This window comes from Panicum hallii, chromosome 3 (assembly GCF_002211085.1).
Source record: "Panicum hallii strain FIL2 chromosome 3, PHallii_v3.1, whole genome shotgun sequence".
In the NCBI taxonomy this organism is placed as follows: Eukaryota; Viridiplantae; Streptophyta; class Magnoliopsida; order Poales; family Poaceae; genus Panicum; species Panicum hallii.
Genome location: NC_038044.1, coordinates 53,989,285 through 54,003,806, shown reverse-complemented (window position 1 = coordinate 54,003,806; position 14,522 = coordinate 53,989,285). Strand labels below are relative to the sequence as shown.

Here is a 14,522-nt window from a genome sequence, read left to right as displayed (position 1 = left end):
TCAAAGTTCATAGATTGGTTTTCAAAGTTCTAGTTTCTGATTTACAAATGGTTCCCTGAGATTTTATAGATTTCTCTCTGGAAATATTGAAATCAAAGTAAAAGTGTCCTTTGTGTAGGGGAACTGCGACGGCCGGCCAAATTCCGGTGAGCGGCGAGGGGCGAAGGTGGGAGAGGCAAGAGGGGAGCAAATCGCACCTGTTTGTGGCCTTGCGTGGGGAAGGGGTGGACCGAGGCGGCTCGCCGGCGGTGGCATAGAGCCGGCAGCGAGTGCGGGTGGTGGTGGCGGTGCTCCGGTGAGGAAGAGGGCATGGGGATCAGTCATGCAGCTTTGGTGGGAGGCGGAGATGGTGATGGGAGGGTTGGTTTGAGCAATGTGGGGGCGGAGTGGTGCGTCCACGCACGGGTGGTGACTCACCGGAGGATAGCGACCTGGGCACGAGCAGCTGGGGAGTGCGTGACCAGGGGGCAAAACCGGGGGCGCAGCTGCCTCGCTGTCACCGGTGAGGCTCGCCGTGTCACCAGCAGCGCTCGCGGTAGGAAAATGCTGCCGCGTGGAGGCTTCCGGAGGGGGAGATCGAGATTTTGTGGGCCAGTAGGGGATTTCCATGGTGCTGGCGGGTCCACATGGCCGGGCGGACTCAGCTGCACCAGGGTGCGCCGGCCAGCTGGCCTGCCGACGATGGGACATGGCAGAGGGAGGAGAGAGGAGGGAGAAGGTGATGGGTCTGATGTGCGAGAAGCAAAAATAGCGGGGGCCTAGGTGAAAAAGGAGATAAAAATTATTCTTCCCAAGGTTAAATAAAAAATATTTGAATACCATTTTTGCTCAACTTTTCAAGATGTACATTTTCTTTTATGACTATGTTCATTTGAGCAATGTATCAAAAGTTATTTTGAATTTCCAAAAACTAGTATTTAAATGACATGTCATTTCATGTGATTTTTTGCACTTTTAGCCCTTGAGTTCAACTAGACTTTTGTTGATCTTATTATGATAGATGTGCCATTAAATTTTTAGAGTCATTTGTGATCAACTTTGAAAGTTACAAGGGTTTGTTTGCAAGACTTCACATATATATGCATATATACATATACACATATTCATTTGCTTGAAAGGTAGATTTTGATAGGTTGTTTTATACTTTTCTTACTTTTTTATGCTTGATTTCATATTATGGATCTTTGTTTAGCCTTTTAGACACCCAGGGTGTCACAGCCAACCCCTCTTAAAAAGAATCTCGTCCCGAGATTCGGAAAAATAATTAAGTGCGGAAAGTGTGTACCTGGATGGAACCAAGAAAAACCAGGAAAATTTTTATTAAGATAACTTTCAGTTTCCCATATGGCTTCTTCTTCATTGTGATGGTTCCACTGAATTTTATACATTTTTATCACCGCCCTTCGGGTATTGCTTTCCATCTCGTCAAGGATTTTGACGGGTTGCTCAACATAAGAGAGGTCTAGTTCCACCGTGATTTCTTTTTGCTCAACAATTTTGGCAGGAACTCTGAAACATTTCTTTAGTTGAGAGACATGGAAAATGTCATGAATGGCTACAAGTTGCGAAGAAAGTCGCACTCTATAGGCCATGGGTCCATATTCTTCACTGATTTCATACGGACCAACATAACGAGGGCCTAACTTTCCTTTCAATCCAAATCGTTGCACACCCTTGGTTGGTGAAACCCGAAGGTAGACATGATCACCAACGTTGAATTTCTAAAGGTTTTCTTCTCTTGTCAAAACAGCTCTTTTATCTAGATTGGGCTGCTTTAAGATTTTTTTTGGATAACTTTCACTCTTTTCTTCTGCCTCGATTACCAAGTCTGGTCCAAAGATTTTGCGCTCTCCAGTTTGTGACTAGCTTAATGGAGTTCAACACCTTTGACCATACAATACCACAAATGGTGCCATTTTTAGGCTTGCTTGATAGTTGTTGTTACATGAGAACTCTGATAAAGATAAGCATTTGTCCCAATTTTTGTCGTACTGAATGACACAAGCTCTAAGCATGCCTTCGAGAATTTGATTTATTCTTTCAGTTGCTTCGTTTAGTGTTCAGACCAAAAATGTCTGCATCTCGCACTAAACTAAGTCATAAAATTCACGAAAAAATGGAGACATTTTCAAAAAAAATGAATGGATTTTGTAGAAAAGTACTTTCTCGGATTCGAACCGATGACTTCCATCTTACCAAAGCATTACTCTACCACTAAGTGAAAAGCCCTTTATCGGATTTGAACCGATGACTTATGCCTTACCATGGCATTACTCTACCACTGAGTTAAAAGGGCTTTTTATTCAAAAATTAGCCACTTTCATTTACTATACTATTATGGGTCTACTGCATAATGTACATGTACATATTATATGTATATATTAATGTACATAATATATGTACATATAGAGATATATGTAGAGATTTACATATATCGAGATATAGAAGTTTATTTATGTCGAGGTTCAAAATCTTGATAAAATCAAGAAAAATAAGAAAATCTTTCATATTCTCTCTTATCACTTGCACAAAGTGGAGGTATTTTATTATTATATAAATAAATATGTATAACGTATAATAAAATACGTGAACGGAGAGTTGATAAGCTGAGCTTCGGATTAGTTTGGTACCAAGAGATTCTTGCAATTGTTCCCAAAAGCGTGCTACGAACTGAGTGCCGCGATCAGAAATGATTATCTTTGGTACACCGTGTAGACAAATAATACGATCCAGATATATCTCAGCGTATCTCTTGGCATTATAAGTGGTGTGTACGGCAATAATATGAGCGGTCTTCATAAGCCTATCAACTACCACCCATATAGAATCATGTTTCTGAGATGTATTGGGCAAACCAACAATAAAGTCCATACTGATGTCTTCCCATTTTCAGGATGATATTGGCAGAGGTTGAAGTGTACCAGCTACTTGTAAGTGGCTAGCTTTCACTCACTGACAAGTGTCACGCTCTGCAACATATTGGGCAATTCCCCTCTTCATCCTAGTCCATCAGAAATTTTGTTTGAGGTTCTGATACATTTTGCTACTCCCTGGATGAATAGAGAATTTGGAAAGATATGGTTCATCAAGAATTTGCTTCCGGAGTTTGTGATTTTTTAGAAAGACAATGCGACTTTCAAACCATAAAACTCCCGTGTGATCCTGACGAAAACATTTGTACTTTTCTTCTTCTTGAGACAGTTTCTGCTTGATAATCTTAACACCCTCATCATGTAATTGTGCCATGATGATACGGTCATGAAGAGTGGGTTCAATAGAGATGTGATTCAAAGTTCCCTGAGGAATCATTTCCAACCTAAGTTTCCGTATTTCAGAGCATAACGTCTCATTGTATGATACGGCAGATAGGCAATTGCAATGAGCTTTGCTGCCAAGTGCATCCGCTACTACATTAGCTTTGCCTGGATTATAGTGCACCTCAAGATCATAATCTTTGATTAATTCCAACCATCATCTTTGTCTCATATTCAGGTCAGCTTGTGTGAATATATATTTGAGACTCTTATGATCGGTATAAATATTGCAATGGGTGCCCATAAGGTAGTGCCTCCAAATCTTAAGAGCGTGAATGACAGCTGCTAACTCAAGATCATGTGTTGGGTAATTCTTTTCATGGGGCCGAATTGCTCGTGAAGCATAGGCAATAACCCGGTTGTCTTGCGTAAGTACACAGCCTAAACCAGTACTAGAAGTGATACAGTAAACATCCAATGGCTTGGTATTGTCAGGTTGAGCTAAGACTGGGGCTGTAGTTAGATGTGCTCTAAGGGTATGGAAAGCTTTTTCACAATCTTCATCCCACACAAATTTTACTCCTTTCTTCAATAGTTCAGTCATAGGTTTAGCAATTCTGGAGAAATCTGGAATGAAGTGGAGATAATAACCGGCTAAACCAACAAAACTACGAATCTAATGAATGGAAGTTGGAGGTTTCCAATCCATCACCTCTTGAATTTTACTAGAGTCAACTGAGATACCATTACTGGAGATAGTATGGTCCAAGAATTTCACACTATCCAACCAGAATTCACATTTGGAGAACTTAGCATATAGCTGATGGTCTCTGAGGCGTTGGAGAACAATATGCAAATGTTTAACATGGTCCTCCTCGTCCTTGGAATAAATAAGAATGTCGTTGATGAAAACCACGACAAACTTGTCAAGCTCCAGCATAAAAACTGAATTTATGAGATACATGAAGTAGACAGGGGCATTTGTGAGACCAAAAGATATAACTAAGTATTCATATAGTCCATATCGAGTGGAGAAAGTGGTCTTTGGAATATCACATGGTCGAATCTTGCTTTGATGATAGCCCGAACGAAGATCAATCTTGGAGAAGATTTTTGCTCCATTCAACTGATCAAAAAGAACATCAATGCAAGGAAGTGGATATTTATTTTTGATTGTCACAGCATTAAGAGGATGGTAATCTACACATAACCTCAAACTATGATATTTCTTCTTGACAAATAGAGCTGCGCAACCCCAAGGTGAAGCGTTTGGACGAATATAGCGTTTTTCTAGAAGTTCTTGCAATTGTATTTTTAATTCTGCTAATTCCTTGGGTGGCATTCGATAGGGTCGTTTAGAGATAGGTGCAGTGCCTGGCTGCAGTTCAATGACAAACTCTATATCTTGATCTGGTGGCATGCCTGGTAAGTCATCCGGGAAAACATCAGCATACCCGCGTACCACCAGAATTTCTTCTATTTCGGAGCGGACCTCAATGAGAGCACATGAATTTGTGCATTCTCGAAAAGGCAAATATAGAGTAGTAGCTCCTTGGGTCGGGGAATTGATTTCAACGGCTCGGGAGGAAAGATCTAAGGTTACTCCATGCCGAGTCATCCAATCTACTCCCAAAATGATATCGATGCCTTTAAGTGCCAAGAGAATCAAGTCGGTTTTGTTGATTTTGCTACCCAATTTAATTGGCACGTTTCTTATGAGTTGATTTGACGCAATTTTACCACCCGGTGTAGCTATCATATACAACCGTCTTGCGTGACAGAAATCCAAACCCACTTTTGCACCGAATTTTGCACTAATGAAATTATATGATGCACCAGAGTCAAATAATATAACAACAGGCTTGCGGTGGATAGAAAATATACCCATCATTACTAGTGCGTCATCAGGAAGCTTTGCAAGGATGGTGAAATTGATCCATCCTCGCTTGACGTAAATAGTCTGTTTCTTGCCGTGGTTTCTGTTGTTTGTTGCTATGAGTTAAATAACTTAGCTTTAGTAGGACAGCCCCACACACATAAATAATTAAGCATCGGTTTCTTCCCATACCATAATTCATAAGGTGTTTTTGGAACTAATTTTGTAGGAACCCGATTAAGTATATGCGCAACTGTCTTTAACGCTTCCATCCACAGTTCCACAGGCAAAGTAGAATAACTAAGCATACTTCATCCATTGTCCATAAGTGTAGGATTACGACGCTCAGTGACTCCATTTTGCTGTGGTTCGCCCGACATACTGTATTGGGCCTTTATACCATTTTCTTCAAGGTACTTAGCAAATGGTCCAGGTATCTGGCCAAATGGAGCATGTCTCACCTCGGTCTGATCTCACAATTTTGATAGTGGTATTATGCTCCACTTCAGCCTTGAATATTTTGAATTTATCTAATGATTCAGACCGATCACGAATAGGGTAAATATAACCATAACGAGAGAAGTCATCAGTTAAAGTAATGAACGAGTCAAAACCATCTACAAACTTTACTGGGAACGGGCCACAAATATCAGTATGAATTATTTCTAACAAGCCCGAACTCCGAGTAGCTCCTTTCTTAGTAGTTTTAGAGAATTTCCCCTTAATATAGTCAACACATTGTTGATCTAAGTCAAAAAGATCTAATGAATGGAGTATCTCTTCTCTTATGAGACGCTCAATTCTCCCCCTGGAAATGTGCCCTAAATGATAGTGCCACAATTTTGAAGAAGTCTCATGATCACACTTACACTTATTTGTTGCATCACACACATTCATCATAGAATAATCATTATCAAGAGAGAGCAAATATAGACCGCCTTGCAAATGACCACGACCAACACGAATATTATGAAACTTAATGTTGCACTTCGAGTTGCCAAAATCACAAATATGTTCTATCTAATCTCAAAATAGAAATAAGGTTTCTCTTTGAACTAGGAACATAAAGAACATCTTGCAAATGAAGGTGGAAGCCATCCAGTAACTCTAAGTCGAAGCTCCTAATGCCTTCAACCTTGACTTCATTGCCATCAGCCACTATTAGATTTTGGTCCCCCTCTCTTATTGTTCGGATCAAACTGAATACCTACAATGAATTGGAAATGTGCACAGTGGCACCTGAGTCAATCCATCAAGTATCAGGAGAAAATCTCACTAAGAATGATTCATCAATAAATGAAACATAGTCAATAATTATACCTTTCTTCTTCAGCCACTCCTTAAATCATGCACAGTCCTTCTACACATGCTTAGGTGACTTGCAGAACCTACACAACTTCTCATTAGAAGTCTTCTTGTGTGCCATGGACTTGCTCACTTTATGGCTCTTGAGCTTCTTCTTATGCTGCTTGTTGCTGCCTGATTCAGCATGATGCTTCGGAGCATTGCTGACACTAACACGCTCAAAGCGCTAACTGACCATGTTGACAGCATCCTTCATCCAGCTTTCTGCCTTTCCTCTTCCTCAACACAGTAACTGATGAGCTCAGCCATGCTCCAAGTCGCCTTCTGTGTGTTGTAGCTTATCTTGAACAGACAATACAGTGGAGACAGTGAAGTCATAATGAAATGCACCAGAAAACCATCAGAGATGGCCATATCCAGTGTCTTGAGCTTGTTTGCCATGTCACACATATTCATAATGTGCTCCCTGGTTCCACTTTGCCCATTATACTGTGAAGTCAGCATCTTCATGATGAGGGTGCTAGCATAAGTCTTGGACGAGCTCTTGAAGTTCTCTTCCACCCGGGCAAGATAAGCCTTGGTGGTCAGCTCCTTACCATCCTGGTCCTTATCAGGAATAGCACCAAGGAAGGCCGATGAGATCGTCTCCTTAATGATCATGTTGGCCATCCTGTCACATCTTTCCCACTTTTCAATGGAAGTACAATCCATTTCCTCTAGTGGGCTCTGCTGGATTGTCTTCACGTAACACAAGGCCGTATTCGCACACAACAACGGCCACCTGCACCTAATTCAACCACTTGGCGTAGTTGGTGCCATTCAGGGGCTCAATGGAACTCGGGTAGTTCATCACAGTGTTCACTGAAAATCATGAAAAATAATTACTCAATTAAATTCATAATTAATATCCTCACAAAAAGTATGAAATTAACCCTACGATAGTCTGATTAAAATCTCAGTTAAAATTTCAATTTGCATCACCGATGGGGAAAACAAACAAAATTTATCATAAAAACTCATAATTAAAACAACAATGGTCAGAATTAATTAAAAGTGAACTCTACATAAACTTCCCGATGGTTCCATTTAAATAGAACGTATCTCAATTGCATATGGTGGGTAAACATAATTTTCAATGGATAAATGCAAATAAAACCATTTAAATAACTCATGGAAAATTTATAAACATAATAATGAAATATAAAGTGCAACAGAAATAAATAAATAAAAACTGAAAATATTAAACAGTAAAGAAATAAAGGTTAAAACATTAAAATAGTAATAAAATAAAATTTAAAACATTAAACACTGAGGAAAAGGACTTTAAACGTAAACCGGGCAAAACTCGAAAATCAGCCCAAAACTCCCTTTGGCGCGCGCGCAGCAGTACAGGTGCCCAACAACCCAAATGCGCGCATGGCCTAGCGGCGCCGCTCGGCCCAACACCCAGCAAAAACCCTAACGCCGGTGCGATCTGGACCTGTTGTCGGTCAAAACCCACCGGCGAGCAGTGACAGGCAACATGAGGAGCCGGGAGGCTTCCGGGACTGCTGGTGGGCCCCAGTCCCTCGGTCAACGGCCCAGTAATCCGGCACACACCCTGGCTTGGAGTCGCTAGGCGTGCCACCTGACCCTGCACCCGATCAGGAAGGTGTGAGCCTTCAGGTCAAGCTTTTGCCGGCCGGGTACCTCCCTTCTTTTCGGGCAAAGGTGGCAGAGGCTCGCCATAGGATTGAGACTCGGCGCTCTCAATCGCTCCTGAGAACTATCATCACCGAGAGGTGCCAGTCGGTCAACAAGAAGAAAGCTGCACTCGACGCCAAGGCTGACATGTCTGCCTCCACCCAGCGGCTTCATCTCCTGGAGAGAGAACTAGAAGATCTCGAGGCCAAAGTCCGGGCCACCAAGCAGCGCATTCAGGAAGAAAAGGATCTTATCGCGGGCTCCAAGCAGGAGGCAGCGGTCTTGACTGCCGAACTGAAGGTGGATTTGGCCGAGCTGAGCGGCCTGAGCAAACAAGTGGTGCCGGGGGCGGACGAAGAGGACGAAGCGGTGATTGCTGAAGTTGATCGCATCCGTCTCGACGCCATTGCTGCTATCAATGATTTCCTCCAGAAAACCTACCCAAGATGATTTCCTCAAGCAATTGAAGACATCGGCTCTCCAATCTCCCTAGTCCAGTAGGTACACCTGATGATTTGCTCCATCAGTTTTGTACCCTGAAGCCAGTTGTGCCAGATCATTGGCCTCTGTATTCTGAGCTCTAGGTATCCAATAGAAATTTATGTACCTGAACTGGGCTATTAGTTCCTGGCATTGCACCCACAACGGAAATAGTAGCTCACTTTCACACCTGTATTCCTCTGTGAGTTGGGAGATTACCAATTTCAAGTCCCCGAAGACTTCTACTGCTTCGGCTCCGGCCTCCAGAAGCAATTCCATACCTTTATGCACCGCCTTGTACTCTGCAAGATTGTTGGTGCAAGTAGTAGGTAATCTGATCGAGAAAGAATACGTTGCCCCCAGAGGCGATACCAGCAGGATGCCGATGCCACACCCATCTCCACAAACTGATCCGTCGAAGTACATAGCCCAAGCTCGTACGGAAAGCACCGCTATGTTGGTATTAACCCTCTCAGCAATGAGATCCGCTAACGCCTGCCCTTTGACTGCTTTTGCGGGTTGATATCGGATATCGATATATGATAATGCAAACATCCATTTTCCCAATCGGCCTTTCAACACAGGAGCCGATAGCATATGCTTTATAACATCCGATTTGCAAATGATGATTACCTCAGCCGATAACAGGATGTGGCGAAGCTTGGTGCATGTAAAAAATAAGCAAAGGCAAAGCTTCTCCATATCGGGATACCTTGTTTCTACGTCCAGCATCCTTCTGCTGAGATAAAATACCACCCTCTCCTTATCATCATACAATTGTACTACCACTGAAGCAAAAGAGGTGTCGCCGACTGACAAATATATGTAAAACGGCCTATCTTGTTGTGGTGGCACCAACACAGGCAGTCTCGATAAATATTCTCTAATTTCTTCGAATGCCCGTTGCTGTTCCGCCCCCCAGCGGAATTCTTCATTGGTTTTTATTTTCACTAACTCCATAAAAGGTTCAATCCGCCCAGATAGATTAGAAATAAACCTCCTGACGAAGTTAATCTTGCCAATAAGTTGCTGGAGCTCCTTCTTGGTAGTGGGTGGTACCATAGTGCGCACGGCTTCCTGACTTTTTAAGCCAATCTCGATTCCTCTTTCATGAACCAGAAAACCCAAAAACTGCCCAGCTGACATGCCAAAAGCGCACTTCTTTGGGTTCATCCTAAGCCCGAACTTTCTAGTTCATTCCAGAACCTGTTGTAAATCATCCAGATGTCCTTCAACCGATGCTGACTTCACCACGACATCATCGATGTAAATTTCCACCAAATTGCCGATCAGATCATGGAAGATGTGGTTCATGCCACGCTGATACGTAGCACCAGCATTTTTCAATCCGAAGGTCATAACCACGTACTCGAACAGGCCCACCGCTCCGGGCACTCTGAATGCAGTTTTGTGTATATCTTCAGGGGCCATGAAAATTTGATTGTAACCAGCATTACCATCCATGAAACTTAAAATTTTATGGCCGACAGCCGCATTGATTAAAGTCTCTGCAATAGGCATTGGGTATTCATCCTTCGGAGTGGCCCTATTGAGATCCCTAAAATCTACGCACACCCGCCATCGGCCATCCTTCTTCTGCACGGGCACAACACTGGAGATCCATTCGGCGTACTTGCAAGTCCTGATAAATCCAGCTTCTAACATCTTCTCCACTTCTTTTTTCACTTCAACCAGGACATCGGCTTTCATTTGGCGTGCCCGCTGTTGGAACGGTCGAAATCCACCTTTAAGAGGGAGCCGATGCTCAACTATACTCCTATCCAGCCTAGGCATCTCTGTATAATCCCAGGCGAAGCAATCGGCATACTCCTTTAACAAAGTTATCATCGGCTCTCGTAGGGATGGATGCAATTTCTTGCTTACAAACGTTGGTCGTGGCTTATCCCCAGGACTAATATCTATTTCCTCATGTTCGTCAGCCGATGTGAAACCATATACTAACTTCCCGTCTTCCGTTAGATCAACGCTGTAGATGGAAAAAGAAGATAGTGAAAAGAATTCCGGCCGACCGTTGAGATCGGCCGATCCACGTATCCCATTATTTTTCAAGTTTTTACAAAAATAATAAGGCCGGCTGCCAACGCTGGCCATCCCATAATGACTATGTAAAACACTTGACATCAAAAATTTAATTTTTTGGGGCCGATTGCAGGAATCGGCCTTCATAAGTACGTTGTAATGACTCATTTCATGCGACTCCTTTATTCTGTAAGGCCGGTGGATAAGACCAGCCTTACTCCATTTTTTGTAGCCTCGATGCGATCACACCCTTCTAAGCTCATCCCTGAAATCGGCTCTTGATCTTCCGCATCCCAGATGCTCATGGCAGCATGCGAAATTTCAATTGAGTCGTCTGCCTGAACCACTTCCACCTCGTCTCCATCCCACTGGATCAAACACTGATGCATTGTGGAGGGGATGCAACAGTTTGTGTGAATCCAATCCCTGCCAAGTAAGACATTGTAGGTACTTTTGCTGTTAACGATGAAGAACGAGGTCGGGACAGTCTTCTTTCCGATGGTGAGATCTACACTGAGGATGCCCTAAGCTTCTGAAGTCTGCCCATTAAAGTCACTTAGCGTGACATTAGTCTTGATCAGGTCTCCGGTGGACCGCCCCAAATAGCGCAGAACTGAGTATGGCATGATGTTAACTGCCGCTCCCGTATCCACCAGCATCTTGTTAATGGGCTGACCGTTAATATATCCTTTAAGATATAAAGCCTTCAGGTGCTTGTAATTCTTGGCTTGTGGCTTTTCGAATATCACCGGCCGTGGTCCCAAATCAAGCTGGGCTACCGATGACTCTTCGCGGGTCCGAGCATGGAATTCTGCAGGAAGTACAAATACCATATGTGTATCAGCCGATACCTTCTTATTGGCTTTTGTTGGCTTGGGCCGCCATTCCTTTCTGGAAGGGCATGACTCCTTTTCCTGCGCATAATGGACTTGTTCTGCCAGATCCGATTGCGCTTTTCTTAATGACTCGATGTACTTGGCCTCGGCTTCTTCCAAGCTGCACAGCCGCTGAACCCTGCGCTTCTAAGAATGATTAAGTCCATCAGGGCACCAACGTGGACGATGATACCTATCCTCCTCTTCATCTTCCCTTCATGGTGATCGAACCCACTCTTGCCGGGTTGGAACAGGTCCTAATCGTCAGAAAACCGAGCCCCTTGCATCTGGCTTCGTAGGTCCACACTCTGGGCAATCCCTGATAGTAGGCAGCCGGCTCATACCAGAATCCCAACAATACCTGAAAAACGGGCAGTGCCAATGATCACGGGCATCTTCGTGCTAACTCAAGCACTTTCCAGTGCGATGCTCATATTATTCTTCCTCAGATTCCCGCTGAAGGCGCTGCTGGTACTGGTATTCATATTTCCTGAGAAGATTAGAAGAAGTTGGCCGTTGATTCCTCACATACCTTACTTGTTCTTCTGTGACATATCCTTTCCCTTCTTTTTGGGGCCGACCGCTGGGATCAGCCTCTTTGTTCTTGACTTGGCGGCGTGATGCCACCCCCGCCATGTTGATGCCGAGCGCAAAATCCAGCTATCGCCTTGCAGACCGGTCGTAATTTTCCACCATGTTTACACCAGGGAAAGGCTGAGTGGCAACCTTCATGGCAGTCTGACCTAAGATCAATCGGCCTTGCTCAATAGCCGATTGGATTTGCCGACGGAGCTCCTTTCAATCACTTGTGCTGTGGGTAAAGGAGTCATGCAACTTACAATATGATCTTCCTTTCAACTCCTGCGCCGTGGGAGGCTTGTATCCTTCTAGAAACTTCAACTGTTTTTCTTTTAACAATAAATCAAAAATTTGTTCGACTTTACCCACATCAAAGTCAAACCCCTTTGCAGACCCAGTTTGCTTCACCCACTTGCAAGGCACAGGATTTGCACCGTGAGCCCATTCTGCGACTGACACTTCTACCTCTTCCCCGGAGTCTTCGGCTTCTTCTGTATCAGCTACCGCCACTTGATGCTTAAATTTTTCTTGGTATAGCTCAGGATGACGCTGCTCATGCACGTCAGCTTCTGGACTAGATGCGCCAAAGAGGTGAATTCCAATTGAAAAGCCAGATCTCTGATCGGCTTCAATAATCCCAATGATGCCAATTCAACTGCTTCCTTCTCTAAAATCCATGTTGAATAACATCTGTTCTTCATATCCCTGAAGCGTCAAATGAATTCTGCCACAGTCTCTCCACGCTTCTGTCGTACCTGTGCCAAATCGGCAATTCCTGCTTCTGCAGCTTCTGAATGATACTGAATATGGAATTGTTGTTCCAGCTGCTTCCAGGTATGGATAGAGTCAGGACCTAATGACGTATACCATCCGAAGGCTGGTCCTGTGAGCGATTGCGAGAAGAACCTTACTCGCAACGGATCCGATACGGAGATCATACCCAACTGTGCCAAGTATCAGCTCACGTGTTCAATAGAACTAGAACCTTCTGCCCCACTGAATTTGGTAAACTCAGGGAGCCGATACTTGGGTGGCAGTGGGATTAGATCATAATCGTTTGGATACGGCTTGGTATAGCCGATCGCTCCCCTTTTTGGTAATATGCCAAACTGATCCCTTAGAATGGCGCTGATTTGCTCTGCTGTTTGTAACCCAGGGGCCGAGTGCGTACTGTCGTGACTCGGCCCGGTAGCATAAGTTGCCAACCATGCTTGCTTGTCTACGTCTGCTCCGGAAACCCCTCCAATTGCTTTCTATGTAGAATGTATCGGGTTATTGTTGTCCGGTATGTATGCACACATATAACCATGTGGGATCTCCTTGGGTGGCTCACTGAAGAATGGATCACCTCCCACTTTATAAACCACATAAGCTGGAGAACCATGTGACTCCGCAGCCGCAAGCGCATAAGGCAATGGTGGTCTAGTTTGGAACGGCATTTCTCCTTTATGACTCCCAGGGTAGGCCCAGTTGGAGAGTGCTGATGCTTCATAATTTCTTGGACCACACGCAAAGCTACATGCTCAAAAGCATTGACCAAACTCTCAGAATGTCGGTGCAATGAGTGAGCCACCGCATAATTTACTTCCTGCCGCAGAGCTCTGGTACGGTCTTCAGATGGGACAGACAGATCTACTCCGTCAAGAGCACCTTCGGGTGAAAACCCTCTCCACCTGACACCGTGGTTGCGAGTCCTTTCAAAAGAGCCGATGAGATCAGGTTCAAATTGAGTCTTGATTTCATATATCTCTGCTTATGCTCAGCAGAGAGCTCCTCATAGGTGATCGGATCATCCCTTGCCATTCCGCTAACCGCGATTGACGAAGTCGACGGAGATGACGAAGTCGATGAAGATGATGGCGATGTTGATAACGAAGTCGATGAAGATGGTCCCACCGAGCGTGCCAGAATGTGTTGTCGGTCAAAACCCGCCGGCGAGCAGTGACAGGCAACACGAGGAGCCGGGAGGCTTCCGGGACTGCTGGTGAGCCCCGGTCCCTCGGTCAACGGCCCAGTAATCCGGCGCACACCCTAGCTTGGAGTCGCTAGGCGTGCCACCTGACCCTGCACCCGATCAGGAAGGTGTGATGTATTAAATTCCTGTACGCACAGACACGTGTAAAGGTTAGTCTGAGCCGTGATCGGCTGATCACCTCCTCCCCGGTATCGGCTATGAAGAGCTGATTGCATCAATACCGGATCGGATCTTTGGAACGGGCAACATATATATATATGCTTGACAACAAAATAAATCTTGTTTCATAAATATCGATCTAATCCAATCTACGATAACTAAGCCCTTATTGCATGATCGGAATATCCTACACGTGATTGAGCCTAACAAATACACAAAAGCATCGGAACAATTAACCTAAACAGAAACCAAAAAACCAGCCGAAGAGCCGATTCCTGAAGCAACCTCTATTCAAG

The 14,522-nt window shown here is 44.1% G+C and overlaps 1 non-coding gene across 1 annotated transcript; it reads right to left on the bottom strand.

The window, feature by feature from the left end:
• Positions 1 to 2,224: 2,224 nt before the first annotated feature.
• Positions 2,225 to 2,296, bottom strand: TRNAT-GGU. The gene has a single exon. It is a non-coding gene; the product is annotated as a tRNA-Thr (tRNA).
• Between the last annotated feature and the right edge of the window lie 12,226 nt (positions 2,297 to 14,522).